Source organism: Pleurodeles waltl, chromosome 12 (assembly GCF_031143425.1).
Source record: "Pleurodeles waltl isolate 20211129_DDA chromosome 12, aPleWal1.hap1.20221129, whole genome shotgun sequence".
In the NCBI taxonomy this organism is placed as follows: domain Eukaryota; kingdom Metazoa; phylum Chordata; class Amphibia; order Caudata; family Salamandridae; genus Pleurodeles; species Pleurodeles waltl.
The window spans coordinates 393,790,414-393,807,155 of record NC_090451.1 but is presented as its reverse complement, the minus strand read 5'-3'; the positions used below and the strand labels follow the sequence as shown (position 1 = coordinate 393,807,155).

The 16,742-nt window shown below is 41.2% G+C and overlaps 1 protein-coding gene across 6 annotated transcripts in view; it reads right to left on the bottom strand.

Moving 5' to 3' along the window:
• Window positions 1-16,742, bottom strand: part of ZNF536 (zinc finger protein 536) — a 1,047,679-nt gene that overhangs the window by 692,486 nt on the left and 338,451 nt on the right. The gene's annotated exons all lie outside the window — the stretch shown is intronic.

Genomic DNA, 16,742 nt, shown 5'->3' with positions numbered 1-16,742 from the left:
TTTATATTTCAGCAGATGGGATATCCGCCACCGGTGTGACACAGTAACCTGTCCGACGAGTTCAAAATCAGGCACAAAGACTCTTAGCTATGTAAAGTGTTCCAACACAGGCCATGTCCCCACTGCATAGAGTCTCATGTGTGCCGAGCAAGTGGAATGTTTGCACTCCCAATTGTTGTCAAAGCCTTCGTACATTGCACTGCAACACGCTACCATGGACGATGCATCCAGTTTATTAACATGCTCCTCCAATGATGTACCTGCTTGTGCTGAGCTGATGCTACCAACAGTACAAAGACAACCACTCTGGTCAGCACCAAACTTCCAGCATCAGACATCCTATGCTGATAACTTCTGAAACATGGCAAGTTTCTCTTTACTGTGAAGATATTTGACAAATGTATTACATGTATCTTTTATCTCATTTATTTAGTATTTATTCAGTGGACAAGCTTGGAAGTGTACTATTTCATTCAGCTGACATGCTTGGAAGTGTACTATTTATCTCAGTACCAGACTTCGCTAACTATTTATCTTAACACGAGCTGTTTAAGTTGTCAACCTGCTGCAGAGATATGTTGGCTACCTGTGAGTTACAAATTTGAGTTCTAGAGAACATACTTAACCGTTTATCCTTCAAAGGTCATGGAAATGATTACAACTAAGGTGGTGTTATATAAAGGCAAAAGATGATGTGGTTTGTTGTGAGCACTGCAGTTATGATAATGATGATTTTTTTAAATATATTTTTATTAGCATATCAACAGTAGTTCAGTATATAAAGAGTATAATAACCAACAGTAGGTATTAGTCGCCAGGTCTGGAATCCTGCCAAAGCACTCGCAGTACAGCCATAACACACCAAATATTTCAGCAAGTTTGCAAACAGCATTCACCAATAGCGTAACAGATAAAGAATCAACTGGAATAACAAAATCTCCCCGCCCACTCCCTCCCCCCAAGCTTCCATCCAGCAGCTGGTGTACATATCTAGGAGAACTTCCAAGTGGGTTTATATGTATTTCAGCACGTCAACAGGACGTGTGGTGACCAGTGTCACAGCCACATCTACAAATCCTTTCCCCACTTGACTCTGTCACACCACATCTTACTCCTCATCTCACAGGATGCAGATAAATCATCCAGGTACAATACCATCCAGAGGCTCTGCCAGAGGCTGCATCATGACTCCCCAGGAAAGCAAATTATCTGCCAACTGTAAAGCTCCATAAACATAAAGGAAGTCAGCCACAGCGGCACCACATCTAGCACAACTTTGATCCCTGGTGGGGTAAATCATGTGCAGTCTTCTAGGGGAGAGGTAAGCCATGTGTATGAAATTATACTGTACCAGTTTAAATCTTGCATTGATCGACACCTTGCGTACACCATCATGAATTTTATGGCAGTCTCTGGGGCTTATGAGATCATCACTGATGCGCTGCTAAGCCTCTTCTACTCATAGTGGTGGCTGTCTTCTATCTGCACACAGAGCATGATACAGGTGCGTTATCAGCCTGTGTCCCCCTGCTAGGGAGAGCAGGGCAACCATCATCTAAGTGGGTTTGGGGCATCAGGAAACAATGGTCATAGTTGTCGAGAGGTGGCCGCAAGTTTGGCATACTGGAGGAACTGTCCCTAGCCCAGCCCAGACTAAGTGAATGACTCTGGCATAGCCACAAATCTTTCCTCTGGAGAGTGATCTGACAAAATGATACACCCTCTCTCTCGCCACCTGTTGACCGCCATAGACTGTTCTATTCACATGAATGGTCACACAATCCACAAATCCAAGTCTGGGATGTACTGTGCTCCCTGTAGCATCCCCTTCACTGTTCTCTACCAGAGCCAACATAACAATCAGATCACATGAGGGAATGAGTTCGGGACCCCTCCCCCATCAACGGAGCCCCTGGTTCATAGCCCTCATGGGTAATGTCCAGAAGTGATTTTCCCAGTAGTCCTCGCCATCCAACCAATGGATTGCATGCTGAAGGTGAGTCGTCAAGTAATAAAGATCCAGATCTGGGACCTCCATTCTGCCTCTTTCCCATTCCCTCTTGAGGGTGCTCAGCCTAATACTACAGCCCTTTCCTGTCCACAGTAGTTTCACCAAGAGAATTTCCAGATCCTTAAAGATTTGCCAGGGGTTCTGGGACATAGCTCACTGAAGGGAATATAGACACCTGGGCAGAACCACCATTTTAATGAGAGCTATTTTACTCATCAGGGAAAATGTCAATGCATTCCAGAACTCTATTGAGGGGCATAGGTTACGGATCACGCAACCCAGGTTTGTCATACATCTGTTGTGCTCCATGAGTTACATATATACCCAAATATTTGGCACTATCCACCGCCCAGGGCAGCTCCGACTCAGGCAGACAATCCACATGCAGCACCCTCAGCAGCCCCAGAGGCAACTAGGTTGACTGGGCATGATTAACTCGAAGACCAGAGAGGTATCCAAATTCCTGTATAACTTTGAGCAAGATCGGGACTGAGATGTCAGGTTAACACACGTAAACTATAGCGTCATCTGCATATAGCAAAACCACATGCTCCATACGACTCACCCATATGACCACAGACACAATACCTGATAAAGACAGCATGCCAGGAGCTCCATCGGAAGGGTGAAGATCAGGGGGGACAATGGGTAGCCCTATTCTGGTGCCTTCTGTAATATTACTTCAGTCAGACATGCAACCCAGTGCAGACCTTTGCTATTGGTCTGTCATAAAGTGGTTTGATTCACCTTATGTAAGGCCCAGCCCTACTCTGTCCAATACCTGCTAGACATAGTCCCAGAAGACAGAGTCTAAGGCCTGCTCTATATCTAGGAAGGCAAATGCATACAGATTCCCTATCCAGGTCAGGTTCATGTAGGACGTGCATCAGGTGGCAAAGGTGGCATAACATGTTCCAGCGTGGGATAAATCCCAACTGATCCACTTGGATCAGGCATGGAAGATGAGGTAGCTGTATCTCTGTCAGTGCATGACCGAGGATCTTCTGATCTACATTCAACACGTAGAGCGGTTGTAGAAGCCTACCTCCTTGGGGTCTTTCCTTGGTTCAGTGTTTGCACAATGACGACCTCCCACACGGAGTTTGGGAGCATCCCTCTTTCTAGTGCTTCAGTGTAGATGGGCAGCAATTTATTGACGAGGGGTCCTGAAAAGGTTTTATAAAATTCTGCTGACAGACCGCCCCCTCAGGAATTTCTCAGTTTCCAGCGTATCCACCACCCTTAGCAGTTCTTGTTTGGTAAAAGGGGCTCCTAGTTCTTCAAGATACTCCCAAGAGAGCTGTGGCATGGGCAGCTCTGCCAGCTAGTCAGAAAGTAGGTGCATGTCTGTGTGGTGAGGTGTGGCATATACCATTTGCAGATGTTTTGCGAAGACCTCAATAATTGCCTGCTGGGTAGAAACTATGGGCTACATACACAAAGCATTTTTCTAGTCCCACTGGGCCAATTCAGAGAAGCGGCCCATTTGCGACTAGAAAAATGCTTTTTGGGATGTACAAATCCTAAATTATGATTCAGTAACTTATTACGTAACACAATTTGGGTTTTGCGTTTTGGCATTAGGAAAGGGCGTGTTAAGGGCATCCCTTCCTAATATGCAATCTGAAGGGTATTGGCAAATGTTTTGAAACCAAACTGCAGTCGCAAAACATTAACAGATTACCACCAATTTCATATTGGTGGTAAGCCATTTGCAAATGGAAAGGGGTCCCCATGGGACCCCTTCCCCATTGTGAATGGGGGAACCAAACTTTTTTCAGAGCAGGTACTGGTCCCATGAACTACTGCCCACTCTGAAAAAATGAATAGAGAACTTAGCATCTTTAAGAAAAAGGGCTGCATTTAAAAGAACAAAAACAAAACTGCTTTATATATAAAACAGTCACAGACACAGTGGTTTGCTGACCTCAGCAGGCCATCATCCCTGTGAGTACCAGCCATTCCCACTGTGTCGTAAATTGCGAAACGTGTCATGAATATTAAGAAGGCAGTTCCCCTGCGACCCATTTGGGAATCACTAACTGTGACTGAGACACTGTTGTACTTCAGGTTTTGTGACTCACAAATTGTGAGTTCCTAAATCTTGCAATTTGGGAGTCGCAAAATCTGACGTTTGTACATGTGGCCCAAAGTTCCTCATTCGGTCCTTCAGAGCCAGTATGAATTGCATTGATGTTTTAGACTTTATCAACCTCCCCAATAGTCGCCCCACTATGCTCCCTCCATATAGAATCTCCTGCAACTGGTGTGCCAGGTGTGTTTTTATGGTTGTTGCCATATTGCACACATGTTTCACTGAGCTTGGTCCCAATCTCCCACATTCTCTGTGTTAGTTGCCAGCGCTATCTCAAGGGCTGCTAATGCTTCCTCATTATGTGTCAAGTCACTCTCCAGTGTCTGGCATATACCCGTGGACGTTGCCATCCACACACCTCAGATGACCACTTTCATGGTGTCCCATTCCACAGCCCTGCTGCTTGTGCTACGCCAATTACATTCAAAGTATTGGTCACCACCTTCAGAAAGACTGGGTCCGCCAGCACCTCCACATTGAGTTGACAGAGCTGTATTCTAAGTAGCAGCCTATGTAGAGAGTATGTAATCAACAGGTGTGAGTGGTCAGATATATATCGAGCCAAGTAGACTGAACCTACTATTCACTGAGTCTCATCAGCTTCTGTAATAAAGTAATCTAGTCTACTATATGGACATGCCACCCTGGTATTGCAGAAGTATGCGAGTGTCTGCAGGTGTTGTATGTGACACATGTCTCCAGTCCCATACTCGCCCTGGCCTATTCAGGCGCTGATGTCAAATTAGGTTTTGTACTCTTCAAGGTGGGGATCTGTCTAACATACCATCCACTACACAGTTATAGTCTCCTGCCATGACAACCTCTGCCACATGGTAGCTCTGCATGGCTGTTAGGACCACACCAAAGCATGCACCATCATCAATATTAGGTATGTAAACAGTAATGAGGCATAGCTCGTGTACATCCTGTTAGAAATGGGGTCTTCGGTTGGCAGTCAGGTTACCCCCTGTCCAAGCATGGACCCTCACTCTACTCAGGGTAAAAGAGAATCACCCTCAGCTAACCCCAGCTCACCCACTTGGTAGCTTGGCACGAGTGGCAGGCTTAACTTCAGAGTGCTAGGTGTTCATGCTTCAGAAATTGACTTAATCAATAAGTTACGTTGATTGCACTATGAGGGCTTTCCATTTGTCACCTGAGTTCCACAGTCACACCCGGAGGTGGATCTAGCTTCAAATAAACTCTCCTCTTTGGTTGAGTGACATAGTCACATTTTGAGGTGGTTACAGGTGTGGGTTTTCCATACTCATCACGTCAGTCACATACCAAGATTGTTGGAGAATTGTTTTTACCACCTTCCTGTCTTAGTCAAATGAAGAGGAAGCTACAGCTACAGCTTTACTACTCTGTTTACTTGAGTTGCACAATCACATACTCAAGTGAAACAACTTCAGGTTCACTCATCTGTTCAGACGAGTATCGGACCTAGATGCTGACGTTTTACACGTTTGGGTTGTTCCATCTCCAGGTAGGTTAACAATTAGGTGATAATTTGGTTATAGCTTCAGGTGCTCCCACTATTCTGGCATATTCTAGAATCAAATGCTAAGGTAGTCACAGATTAAAGTGTTCTACTCTCTACTGGAGAACCCTGCAGCCAGGTGCCTTCAATAGCTCACCACTGTTATGGCTCACCCTAGAGCCACACACTGCGGTCCTTATAACTCTGGGGTCTCTAGACTTTTAATGTCAGCCCCACAGACAAATTCTGGAGTGAACTTAGATTTGAAAGCTTTGCTCTCATCATTTGAATTCTGAGGTTGCATACTGAAGAAGTCGCAGTCTCTGGAATGTTTTACAGTGAACGCTAAGCAGAGTTTGTCAAAAGAGATATCATATGAGGCAATCCCCACAATAGGTGTGATGGGCAAAACTTCACAAGATATTCAGGTGGAGGAAACATGATTAGTATTGATGATGTGGAAGCCAAATGGGCCTAAAGATACTGCTTGGCAACAACACTTTAACACATAGAAAGGACTAATATGGATCAGGGCCTGCCTTTATTCAAGCATGGAGAATGGTGAGCAGTGGCATTTCAAAGAAGTTCTCTCTGCCATGTTTAATCTTTTCACAAAACGTAATGCCACCATGATTTGGTGTAGTCTGGTTTCACCTGTATCAAGCACTGCCATTGATTCTCCATGCGTCATGCCCTTTTGCACAAGCAAGGAAGCATAATATGTGGTACTATCAAGTATATTTATATTATTTCTAACTGTAGTCTGCCACTGAAATGCCTTGTCCAGCCCATGTTTAACAGTTCACACATAGTGTAGCAGGCAAGAGGGTGTAAAACGTGTCTGCTGCTTCGATGCATCTCACTGCCATCTTGTCGATAATTCTTATTTAGGAACAACACTATATCTGTAATAAATATAAAAAAGTTTCCATGCTACATAAACAAACAATAATCTATGTCCTTTGAGAAAACAAACGAGGCATTGTGCAACAAATTAATGTGACAAAAATACCAGTTGGATAAAAAGCAGCAACCTTCGAGACACAGAAAATAACCGAATTTGACCCAAGGACACCTCCAGAGCAGGGCATCTTTTTTCAACTGGCCCCGCCCTCGTGCTTTCCCTGTCTCCTTGTTTATAGATCATCCTCTGGTCTGGCACATATTTTGCTCGGCATCTGATTAAGTTAACAATGTGCTGCTATTTGCATGCAGATTTGTCAGGCCTTTCTGTACAGCTGCTCCAGGAGACTTGGTCTTTCTCTGTAATGCGATAGCACAGCAGTCAGTAAATGCAATCTTTGTCAAACCCAGGTGTGCTCCTCGTTCGGGTCTCGTTCGTTCCAAGCAATTTTTCTTTCTGTAACATTTATAAGGCTCTATTATAACCACATCTGGAGCTAGAATCTTTTTTTTTATTAATTATATACTCTGGCACTGTTGAAAAATGCATTCAGGGAGATAACCAACATTTCTTTTGTTCATGTCACCTTTGTGCAGAAAGCTCCATTTCAACCATCTGCAATTATATTTTTGAAACAAGACAATATCGATCTGAATGTTCCCCTCAGAATGAAAATAAAGTGAAACAATAAATGAAAAACAAAAGAAATACTGAAAACTAATGATAAACTGTGCCACAAAGAAGGAATGTCTCAGTCATGCACAGTTGCATTCAATACGTGGTTATCCCCAGACAATATGAGCAGAACCGTAAAAAACAAATATACAATGCTGTAGTGGGTGGACATGTGCTGAGTATACGGGTCAACTCTGCCTTTATCTGCTTCTTTTTAATCTAACCGCTAGAGTATGCATGACAACTTTTTTAGTTTCCTAAATATCCACCGTTCCAATCAAATGGTTAATCACAAAGAACTCGCCCTCTTTGTGTCAAAAGAAGCCACCAATCTTTGAACCTCCATGTTGTTATTTATTAACTACATGTGAGGGCCCAAGTAGGTGAGTTGGACAACTCTATCAAAGGTATTAGAGTAATTTAAAAAAATCATATTTAAATTCATTTTTCCTTTGAACAATCTAACACACTGCAACCAATCACCTACGTAAGGGCTACCATTTTAAATAAGATTGGAAGGACCCGACACTTCAGTGGTGGTAAAGAGCCTCAATCTTACCCCACTGTAGAAAATCTAAAATTGGTTTTCTTGTGCCATACAGAACACGTACTTGGGATTAATACCAACTCAAAATGTGAAAACAAGAGGTATTATTGTCAAAACCCCTGCCTTTTAAGGTCTGCTTGAACGCGTGCGTTTTGCCTTGTTCTGCCTACTGGCAAAATCACGTGCTTTATTCACAAACTGTATAAAGGAAAGACGCAACGTTTAATTTGATAATTTATGGACTATTTGCTTAACGCCGCTGCTCCGAGCCCTTATCTGCGCTGCATGCACAGCCTGCAAACACGCTTTATTGGAAGGCGGGGCAACGTGAGTCGAACGTGACGCAGATGCCAAGGCCGGTTGCATCACTAACTGGCATGTGGCACTCGCTCTTCCTCTCTCACACATACACACGAGGAATAAAACATGAATTAAAATGTCCTTTGACGGCGTGCTATTTTAGCAGTGATGGCTTGACTTTTGGCCCACACACATATGCCAAAGGCAAGACCCACTCTAGGGACTCGCAAAAAAAAAGACAAAAAAGAATGTGTGCTCACAGCTGTACTGTACACCAATACAGAGTACATGTTTTCAGTGTGGCGGCCATAACAGAATGCTAATTAACATACTGGAGTGATGAGAACGGCTGCGAGGGCCGATATTGTTCCATTATTTCCTGCAGCCCAGCTGCCTTTGTTTATGACATATATCCTCTGGTGCCACAGGTTTTTCTCCCACTCCAAAAATACTATCCCAGTACAACGTTAATATTTTAAAAACAAAGATGTGACAGATTGTCATTCGGGTGTGTGTGTCATTTTCGAATCGCCAAATGGTTAAGCCGTTTCTGCTCCAGTATGTAGAAATAATTTAGCAGCCCCCTGTTCTGACACTGCCTGCATTCTAACATAATGGCTGAGAGCTCGAGCACAGCAAATGCATAACTATCCTGACATCACTTATGCGATTTAGATTGGTCAGTTAATGGAACTCTTTACCAGGATCAATACCATAACAGCTCCTTGAAATGAATGTGATTTTTTTTACACAGACTTGCAGGGAACAATGAGATGAGAAATGCGCCAAGCTCGGATACAGCATAGAGAGGTTGTGGTTTGGAAGCGGGGACCGCTTCTTTTTATGGGGTAGTTAGGCTTACGGGCCAGAAAAAAAGGACGCTGAGAAAGAACATTTTTGAAATATACATATAATTGAATGGCACAGATATATGACTTCTCAGCCGATTTTTTTCTATGTATATAGTGTGTGAAAACATTCATGTAACAGCGTATATTTTATTATATTAAGGGTCCAATGGTTTTGCAAATGAAACACATTCAGATTGTTTTCAGCAAAATGTTCCTTTGTTTATGATGTCTATCTTCGATTTCTTTGTCTTATGTTGAAAATCGATTTGTTCAGAGATTGGAAACTAGTATTTTTTGTTGCTGTTTGCGAGTCAGTGAATGCTGACACCAGATGGAGGCAGTACGTGCAGGCAGAAGAACAAAAATATCCGGACTGGCTAAAATGTTTTACGCCACCTTCATCCCGTCATGAGAGAAAACTGGGAAGAATGATAGGCAAATGGCGGAAATGCACCAGGAATGTTCCTTGTTTTCCAGTTCAACAGGTTTTATTGGATCAATAAATGTTTAAATAGCAATGCAATAAAGGGGTCACCTCTACAAAAAGGAGAAGAAAGTCAACAACTATATGCAAACACAGAAGCAGTTTATGTATTTGCATGTCGGAATATGAACCTTTTTAAAGAACCCTCAATATAACCTTCACTCTGGAAATCCTGTTTGATGGACTGAATGATATTAACTGACAATTGGTTAACAACTCACACCAATAGTGTGTACTAGAAGGATCAGAATCACACAAGAGTTACAAACTTCCCTCCTGGTTTAACATCATGAATGTATTGAGTATTAAGCCTGTCAGCCTTAAGGTGGTCTTCCCCCAAACGTTTTGCTATACTCCTCCACTTTTGTTGATCTCGTTTCTGTTGGCTTTAGGACTCTGCACTTTACCCCTGCTAACCAGTGCTAAAGTGTGTGTGCTCACACCCTGAGACATGGTAAGATTGACTTACACCCAACTGGCATTTTTAATTTACTTATACGTCCCTAGTGAAGTGGTACTACATGTACCCAGAGCCTGTAAATTGAATGCCAGTAGCTGGACTGCAACATAGATTAAACCTCCCACTTAAGTAGCCCTTTAAACATGTCTCAGGCCTGCTATTGGAGCCTGTGTGTGCAGTTCAAACAGCTGTTTGAAGATAAAACAAAAACCATAAACTGTTCTTTTTAATACAAATAAGTCACCCCTAGGGTAGACCTTAAATAGAAGATTAAATATTTCACTTTGACCCTCCCTCACATAATTTTAGTTCAGTATTTAGCGACATAAGGGAGGCCTGGCCCTGATAGCCCTGACTTTTTTAACTTTATTTTTTTGCAAACATATCCAATAGATATCACAAGTGTAAAGGTAGGTAAAAGTAATTGGATAGGGGGTTGGTTGAAAATAGTGTTGCAAGCACAAAAGTAAAATCCAGCTATCTGTAGCAATTTGTTTCTGTGTTTTTATTACCAGGTATCTGATGTTCCAGAAGTTAATTTTTCAGCGGTTTCTTGAAGACTACATAATCTGCCTGCTTCCTCATGTTTGAGGAGAATGAATTCTAGAGTGTTGAAACCTGAACAGCCAGCGGTTTTTACCTAACTAACTTTGGTTGGTAGGTGACCTATGCGTTGACAAATCACTGTTACTGTTTGAAATGCATTGTTCGTCCCGTTTCTACAAATGCCAAAGACCCTGACTACAAAACACATTTTTTCATTGTGCATAGGACTAATAAAGTAATTCTAACTTCCGCCATAAATTTGTACAATTCTTTTAAAGAGTTTTGATGAAGTTCAAATTCTTCCAAATAAGACCAACCTTGCTGTCTGATTGGTTATTGCAGCTCTTTGATGCCCCTCGCAAACAATACACCAGAAATCATGTCAAATATATAAAAATATATCTTTTTTGTTTATTGCCAGCAATTACACAGTGAAAACCTAGCAAGGGAGTCAGCAGTTGGCTTTACCATGCCTGAGACGATGAAGAAGAAAAACAGTCCAAAATATAACAATCCCTACAATAAAGCAAAAGGGAAGCTAGAAAAGTGACAAATACCCAAGACATTGCTATACCTTGTTGGCGGGAGGCTTCACATGTTTTGCCAATAGAAGTGTGTGATTCTAGGATCTTTTCTAAGTGCCTGTATCCAATAGAAACCACTTATGCTGCATTCCTTTCTCAACTATAGCATCAAAGGAATCCCTCTGCATTCTGTCTGCTCTGGGAGGCCACCGTCTCCTCTCAACATTGCATTACAAATCATCAAAGCATGCTTGAATTAATTAGCAACGCATACTTTTGAATACAATCAGAAAGTATTTAAAATGGAGTATACTTGCTCTGAATTGAAAGACTATCCACACTGAACAGAGTGACTCAATGAAATTCTACAAATTCTAATTGCTTGAAACCCACAGCAGTGGACTGTAATACCCCTAACCAATATACAAGAGTTTATATATGTTATTGCTTGAAACCTCTTCCTAAATTAGATATAATAAAAGGATTTAAAGGTTGTTTGAACTTCCCGCTCTGTCTGTAATAGGCAACATGCCACAGGTGTGTTGTACTTTCAGACATGGGATTTTCTCAGCAAGGGTCATTCTTCCACTGTGGATGAAGCATAGATGTTCTCTTAATTGGATCCAGGAGCTCTCTAAATTACCCAGCTGCTCTGTGTTTGAGTCCTACCCTACGTGACATCAAAAATAAAAATACACTTTCCACAACAGGGATTCGACCTCTCATTCTGTCTCCTCTTTAAAATGAAAATGGATTTGTTATCTTGATTGCATTAGCAGCCACGAGTATAGTACTGCCTTCCAGGAAAAAAGAAATGTAAGATGTTTAAGAAATAGAGAAGTGAAGCATGACACAATTATCAGTTGTACAAATCCAGTTATAATTGTTCACATTATGGAGGCACGCAAATAGCACATTGTGCTGACTAGTACCATCTATGTGCTTTATCCACAGCCAAAGGGCACAATCTAGAAAATGCTAAACCGACAACAATAGCAAACAGGGAACTTGCATGCCAGACATAGCAACACATTGTTAGGCGTGGCCTTAATAGAGGTTTAGTTGGCTAGCCAGCATCGTATAAACTAAAAATAACATAAATAAAAATGCACCTATATATACCCAGATAGAGGGACTTGGAGTCAGCCCCCCTAATCCCTTTGTCTCTTGTCTTTCATTCAAGTTTCGCCTCTACCCACCACAGTACACAGCATAGGTAATTGCCAGCACACTTCAGCCATTGGTTCTTTCACTGATAGTGAAGGCAATCTCCCTTATCATGTAAGTACATCCACCTAAAAAGAAGAGCACTTCAGTGCCATAGCTTGTGGGCCAATACTTTACTTTGGTAATGCTTTATTTTCTTATTTATTGTTTTAAATGTATTTTTAGTCATGCTTGTACGTTTACACTAGGTACTCAGGTTACAGCGTTGCAAAGTCAATAGTAGTATTTTTGTAGCAATAAAACATATTTTCCTAAGATGTGCATTAGAATTAACTACACCTTCATACTAAGATGTACCCACACAGTTCTATTAAACTAATATAGATTGTTTTAATCAAAGGTTTTTATTGTAAGCATATGATTGCTACCTTTAGGTGGTGGCATATTTTTTCTTTATGTTAGTTTGTGCGATACACTTGCAATACAAATAAAGAAGTAACCATTATATCGATTTGCTAAGTTCATTCCTATTGATTTCACCAATGTTTGTTTGGGTTTGCTAACAGAACGCATAGTAACCATGGAGCAAGCTTTACAGAAGCTGCAAATTACACTTGCTTCAACAAAATCTAAGGAAGACAGAATCCCACAGTCACCACCCTAGTTACAAGACCATGACAATGTTCACTTCAGAAAACAAACATTTCAATGAGATATCCTTTTTTTTTTGCAAACTCCACCTACACCTGAACTGTGGAACTTTACAGAGACATGTTTGAAATTTAAAATGAATAAAAAGCAGCATGATTTCCAAGAAAGAAACACCCACGATGAGATTTGCAAAGATGCTGCTGAAAAATACAGATGAACAGATGTCTTATCCTCAGCAATGAAAGCTAAAACAAGGAATATGGTAACAAGGCAAACCACAAGTTGAAAGGGAAGTAGAGCTGCCATTGTTGACACCCCCCACATCACGATTCATGCACAGTTGATCATAAAATGGCACACGCCAGGTGATACTAACCCACAACAAGTGCAAAATCACAGACAAAACTATCAAGCTACTCCCATAGACAGCTTCTGAGTTTACAATCCCTTCCATACCATCTCCTAGAGTAAATGCTGATGGATTGACTCTTGACTCCTGGAAAATCAACTAGCTAAGGGAATTAAGTTGGTTATCAACTTCATGAACAACACTACTGGTGGCAGTAAGACGAACACCAGTTGCTAATTACAGTATTCACTTGGAATACTCCTTTGTAACCACTGACTGACCTATAGCCCCATTGAAAAGGCCACACAACTTCTAACAGTCCTCTACTCACCTCATTTTGTGTGTCCAATAACTATAATTTTAACGGATTCTCTTAGTAATTTACTTCCTTTAAAGTTTTGCACTGAAGCAGAAGAGGAGCACATTGTGTGGCCTTATTTACATTTGTAGCTCTGCCTTATCCCATCACCATATCGTGTTTCCTCTGCCTTGTACAAAAAAGCCAGATTTTCTGATTTATGGCTCGTTGGAAAGAACAATGGCAAGGGTAAGGAGTGTGTGAGAGACTCAACCATGATCAAGCCACTGACATGGAGAGATAGCAAAATAGTGCCTTGGGGTACACCAGAGGTTAACTTGTCTGACACCAATTTCAAATTTGATGCTGAATAAAAAGGCGCTGTTCCATTTTCTCCTTTATAAGTCCTTTATTGCCATCAAGGTATATACATTCAACCCTGGCAGATAACAGTTAGCAAGTGCTCACTGCCTTACACTCTTCCCACCTTCCCCATTCTAATTCCATGTTCTGTTGCTAAGCAAGTTGCTAGGCCTCTCAGCGTTCTAATAAACCTTAATACAACATATCTCCCTTTCTATAATAACAAAACTATATACATGAAGTACACCATAAACTACAAAAATCCAATCCTCTTTACACAAATTTAGTATAAAAGTTACCTAGTGTATTATACACTAAAACAAATGTTACTTGATATACTACTCTGTGTAATAACATCTCAGATAGCCTGTTTTTCTAATCACTCTCTCTCTCTTTCTCATCCGCACCACATCCTTCTTGTCACTTCTTCTGTTGTTTCATAACTATCCTCTTTCCACTCTTGCATTTCCAAATCATTACATTTGATGACACTTTTCATATCCCATCTCCTTCAATCATCCAATTCCACACTGTATCTCTTTACTCTGATTACCTGCTTAGGCATAGACCATTTGCATAAACCCTTTCTGGTTCCTCCCCACAACCTGGTTCGCACCCACTCCCCAACCTCAAACTTACACTCCCTCACCCTACTCCTCACTCTTTCATCATAATTTCCTTGCATTTTCTCAACCCAACTTAGCAACTTCCTTTCATCTACCTCTTCTTTACCTGCTTTTCCCATCCAGTCTAGTACATCTTTGGTACATAGTTTCCTTCCTTTTCATAACCTAAAAGGTGTCTCCATTGTAGTGGAACGTGGAGTGTTGCAATAACTCCACAATAAATTCTTAATCTCCTTCTTCCAATTTAACCCGTTTTGAAGTGACAATTGTATATTCTCACTCAACACCCTGTTGAACCTTTCCACTAATCCATTTTCCCTAGGATGTACCACAGCTGTCTTAATGTGCTTAACACCGCAGCCTACTAAATAATCTTCAAATTCACTAGACGTAAATTGAGGACCATTATCGGTCACTACATCTTCAGGATAACCCTTTCTTCTCCATATTTCTTCACAAAATTCTATAATCATACTAGACCTGATATCCTTCACCACGCTAACCTCTGGCCATTTGGAATGATAGTCCATCATGACAATAGCATAATTTTTTCCACTTTCACCAAATTTAAACGGACCACACACATCCATACCCACCTTCTGCTATGGTTTGCACGGAAACAGCATAGGAACAACAGGAGTTCCCTCACTAACATGTGTCTTGTTAGTACATGCACAACACAGACAATTCCTCACATACCTTTCCACATCCCGATCCATACCTGGCCACCAGAAATCTTCCCTTGCCTTCCTCTTCATACCTGAGATACCCCTGTGACCCTCATGTAGAATTTCCAACACCTTCTCTCTTAACTTATACAGCACAATCAACTTGTCCCCTCTCTTCAAGAGACCATCCTGTTCAGATAGTTCAGACCACAAATTCTTATAATTAACCACCATCCTGGCATCCTCTCAGAACTTCGACCAATGCTTGTCCAAACTCTTCTTTAACATCTGCATCTCCACATCCTCACCACTGTCGTCTTCCACACATCTTCAAGTATAGCTTTAGTTTTCATATCTTGTATGTCCTCCACCAACCAATCCTCATCTTCATCTTCACCATTTCCTTGTACTGGCAATCTTGACAATCGGCATTCACATTTGCTACACCTGGCACATACTTCACTATAAAAGTATACTCTTGAAGTCTATATATCCATTTCACAATTCTTGAAGATGCTCCACTGTCACCTTTCGCTGTACAAATATCCATTAACGGTTTATGATCAGTCCGTAATTCAAATTGTCTTCCCCACACATAATTCCTAAAATACTGAATTCCCCACCAACAAGCAAGTGCTTCCTTTTCTACCTCAGAATAAGTCGCCTGAGTCCCCTTCAAGGTTCTTGAAGCAAATGCTATAAACTGGTCTTTCCCTTTATTCACTTGCATCAAAACTGCTCCCAAACCATACATACTAGCATCAGTAGATGTTATAGTATGATTTTGCGTTGCAAAAGGTTTCAGCTCAACAGCATTAACAATACTTCTTTTGAGATTTTCAAACGCTTGTTGACATTCCTCTGACCATACATACTTCTGATTCTTCTTCATTAACACACACAACGGCTGTGCTGTATCGCAAAATTCTTCACGAATTTGGCATAATACTCCGCCAAACCCAGGAATGATCTTAACTGGTCTTTATCAACTGGACATGGTGCTTTTTCATTTGCCTCCATCAAACTAACTTTAGATTTTATACCATCCCCAGATACAGTATGACCTAAATACTCAACACTCTGGCATAAAATTGACACTTATTCACCTCAACAGTCAGTCCAGCTTTCGCCAAAATTCCACATACCTTCCTCATTACTCTCTCATGTTCATCCACATTTCCTGCCCACACCAAAATATCATCCTGAAAAAACCTCATGTTCCCCACCTTACCTAAAAAACTTTGCATAACCTTTTGAAACACTGCCGAAGCAAATGCAAGGACGAATGGCATGCGTATAAATCTAAATGCACCTTCAGCATGATAAAAGATGTAAGATGTTTTGACTCTGGATGTAACATACTCTGATGGTATGCACTTGATAAATCAAGAGTTGAATACACTTTCCCACCTTTGATTCTAGCTAATACCTAATTAACATTAGGTATGGGATGTCTATCTATCCATATTGTCATTAAGGTCTCTTAAATCCACACCCATCCTGATCTTGCCATTAGGCTTCCGAGCTAAAACCACCGGACTTAATCATTCTGACTCAATCCTCTCTATCACCCCTATCTCTGAAAATTTTGACAATTCTGCTTTTAGAGCGTCCCTCAACACTACTGGTACATTCCTTACTTTGTGCACTTTTGGTCTCGCACCATCTTTCAAAATGATTTTATGTTGGAATTTTTTTAGACATCCCATCTTGTCACCAAATAACTTAGGAAATTCAGTT